The following is a 4,088-nucleotide window of genomic DNA, read 5'->3' as shown; positions in this document are numbered from 1 at the left end:
AATAAATTTAAATTCAAAATTTCCGACCGACTTCGGTCGAAAATTTCAAGAATCTGGAGATTTCATTTGAAATTTCCGACCGAGCTCTATCAGAAATTTCGAATTTCTGGAAAAAGAATAAGATTTCCGACACCATATGCCAATTACAACCAATATCCATCCTATAATGACAACATTATATTGCTGCCATTCAACCATAGTTGACCAACAACAACAACAACCAAACCAACCAACAATGTGAACCATGGGTTAGAGTGAGAAACTCTAGCCTCTCTCTCTAAAAAAAAAAAATAGATCCCATCCCCTTCTTCCCCAGAATCTAAAGAAATGCTCCTCAATACTCCCCATGCCCACCCACTCAACGACCAAAACAACATGGAAATATCATCAAACAGCATGAGCGAAGTTACTACTTCTCCAACTAACATGATCCTCAACTCTTCCCTTCCAAATACGTCTCAAACAAACATGAACCCTCATACCACCCAACCGTCTCAACCATTGAAACTGGGCAATACCACAAAGAGAAACCATCTTTCCTAAGCATTCTAAAAAACAGCCCTACTGCCAGTAACCTTTCAAACAATATATGCGTCCAAAATGACATAAACATGGACTTGTTAACCACAGATGAAACTGAAAATCCTTTCCTTGAAGAAGAGGCGGATATCTTCATTCCCATAACCTCTGAAGATAAAGAAAGACTATATAGGAACTGGGAACAAGCCCTTATAGTAAAGGTCTTTGGTAAAAGGGTTGGGTACCAATTCCTTCAACGCAAGCTTCAAGCGATTTGGAAGCCAAACGAAACTATTTCCCTTATTGACCTGGGATACGACTACTATCTCATAAAATTTAACAAACAAGAAAATTACAATAAATCTCTTCACGAGGGACCTTGGTTCATAGGAAACCAGTTTCTCACCATAAGGAAATGGGAGCCTAGATTTGTAGCATCGGAAGCCTCACTAACATACTCGGCTATTTGGGCTAGAATACCTGAACTTCCAACGGAATTCTATGACTACGAAATCCTACAAAAGATAGGGAACAAACTAGGAGAACTCATACGTATTGACGCATGCACCTCCTCAGCCCTTAGGGGGAAATACGCTCGTCTATGCATCCTAGTACCAATCGAAAAACCTTTAAAGACCCATATAATACTGGGTAAACACTACCAGAAAATAACGTATGAAGGCTTCAATGTCTTATGCACCAACTGCGTACGACTAGGACACAACTTAATATCCTGCCCAACAAAAAAATAGAGACTCAAAATAATAATACCATGCCCAGTAACACCAAGAAACATCACAGGATATTGAGTCCATCACTACAAAGGTAGAAAATTGGACCATAGTCTCTCATCAGAAGGAAAACGAAGCTGGACTTGGGAAAACATAATTCCTTGAAACCCAACCCTCCCATGCATCCTACTATCGAAGAACATATCCAACAAGACTTGAACGATCCTCAGATGGAAATGGACACTCACAAAGTCTTAGGGCGTTTACCTATGGGACAAAGGACCCCCTCCACAGGTACCTTGTCTCAACACAATGGTAAAACCTCTCTGCCCCAAAAATCCCTAGTACATCTTAGGTCTGCTACTACATCTACCCCTCTAAATATGATACCCCCTATAAGTGACAAAGACCCTCTCTTTTACATGAATAAACCCTTGGACAAAGACCTTGCCCCACAAAAGAATACCAATCAACCCTTGCTACCCTACCCAGTAACGAAACTAACCCGTCAAATGAGACCAACAAATATGTCACAAAAATCTCGGAAAAAAAACATTCGTCCCACCTTTCCTCTATGGACTATGAAGTCCCATCAACTAAGCTACAACCCTTAGGTCAACACCTAGGTTACACCATCTCTAGCACATCAAACAACGGTTGCATAACTACAAGCAATCATTTTTCTTCAATAGAACCTACTCGTCCCTCACATCAATCTCCCTCCCCAATGTCCTTGGATTCAAACCAAATCAATCCCCTTGACATAACCCCAGCCATAGGAATTAATGAGCAAATTAATGAGCCAAGCCTCTAAAATTCTTCGGTGGTTACTTCAATAAACCACATTAACAATTTAAAACCCATACACGACCTTCCCTCGACCAGTAAGAGTGATCCAAACACAAGCTCAAGCTCAAACAACATTTCCACCAAAAATGCCAAGACTTCCAAGCAACCATCACAGGAGAAATGTAAGAACAAGAAGGAATGTTTGGATACGGGAGCAACAACAAAGACACAACCATGCTTTCAACCCACCACAAACGACTCCACAACCACCCCAACCTCCAACACTGTTCACAACCCTACCAATTCAACCAAACCACATTCCCCAGAGTTGGCTGGAACACGGACTAATGGGACACAGATTAAGCACGAGTCTAAGGATCAATGGGGAGGATATAATCATACAAATAGAGGACCCATGCTACATGGCTCAAATAGTAGCGGAAGGGATGAGAATAGCCATGGGGAACATAATAAACAATCCTTGGATAAACCATGTACTAACCTTTCATCAAGGAATGCCATCACCATGGCTCCATCTTGCATGGCAGAACCAACAGCCATGGAACCCTCTCCAACCATTAAATCTTCTCAATACACACTCACCCCTCTTCCCAAACATCCAACCTCCCCCAAACCCAGCCCCCCTATTCCAGACCATGCATGGCACGACTTCAAGCGTGCGTGGTCCAATATCGAGCCACCAAGCTGCCCACAACACCTCAGCAACACCCCCCTCACTCATACACCAGAATTACACACCCAACGTGGAGAGAGAAGAGGAGGAAAAAGAGGAAGACAATCCAACGGAAAGGGTGGTAGAGCACGGAGTACTAAGGTCACCAAAAACACTAGTGTTCAAAGCAAGAAAAGAAAAAAGGTTCATCTTAAGTTGCCCGCTGGATTTGAGGAAATACTCAATAACTATAAAGAAATTGAGGACTCCGGGGATCTACCAATATGCAATGGTGTTGGTCCCGACAATGTTCGTCAACTTTTGGATGAGCCAAGAAGGAACATCGAGTAGGGGAAACTCCCTTCCCAACCGGGAGATGAGTTCAAATAATAGAAACATAAGTATGAATTTTATCTCTTGAAATTGTCGTGGAGCAGGAAATGCTGACTTTCGAAGAGCCTTTAGATCCATGCTTGATTATCACAAACCTAGCGTGGTTGCACTACTAGAAACACGGTTATTTGATCACTATGTCATCATAGAAGATTTTGGTTTTTTAGGTTTAGCACAGGTTGCGGCACAAGGAAACTCGGGAAGAATGGCACTAATGTGGAACAGTGATGAAGTCAATATGGACCAAATAGGGGGAACTGATCAAGAAATCCATGTTATGGTTAAGGTGAAAATTCTTCCTAAAACTTGGTTATGCTCAATTATTTATGCTAGTAGATTATTAGAGGAAAGAATTACGCTTTGGAATAACCTAAAGACAGTTGCTAACAACTATAAAGGACCCTGGTTAGTATTAGGAGACTTCAATGAGGTCACTAGAGCAAGCGAGAAATTTGGAGGCCTTCCTGTTGATAACAATAGAGTCTCTAAGTTAATTAATTGCCTCAATACTTGTAAATTAATAGACCAAGGATTTAAAGGCCCGAAGTTTACCTGGCTAAATAAGAGGAAAAAGAAAAAAATGCTTTCATTATGGAGAGACTTGACAGATTTGTAGCCAACAGTGAATGGATCAGTATGTTTCCTGAAGCTTGTGTAAAACATCTTATTAGAACCCATTCTGACCACTGTCCCATACATCTCGACCTTATCAAAAGACCCAGCCGTAGCAATAATATTTTCGACTAGAAACCATGTGGTTATCCCATCCCACTTTTAAGGGTTTAGTAATGGACTGTTGGACCACTCAGTTTAATATATCAACTGCTATTAACAACTTCACTAACAAGGCCACTGCCTGGAATAAGGATACTATTGGAAATATCTTTAAAAAAAAGAACGAAATCCAAGATAGACTAGAAGGTATTCAAAAATCCCCAAACTACACAACTAGCACCTTCCTATCTATCCTAGAAAATGAACTA

This window comes from Nicotiana attenuata, unplaced genomic scaffold (assembly GCF_001879085.1).
Source record: "Nicotiana attenuata strain UT unplaced genomic scaffold, NIATTr2, whole genome shotgun sequence".
In the NCBI taxonomy this organism is placed as follows: domain Eukaryota; kingdom Viridiplantae; phylum Streptophyta; class Magnoliopsida; order Solanales; family Solanaceae; genus Nicotiana; species Nicotiana attenuata.
This window is presented reverse-complemented; position numbering follows the sequence as displayed.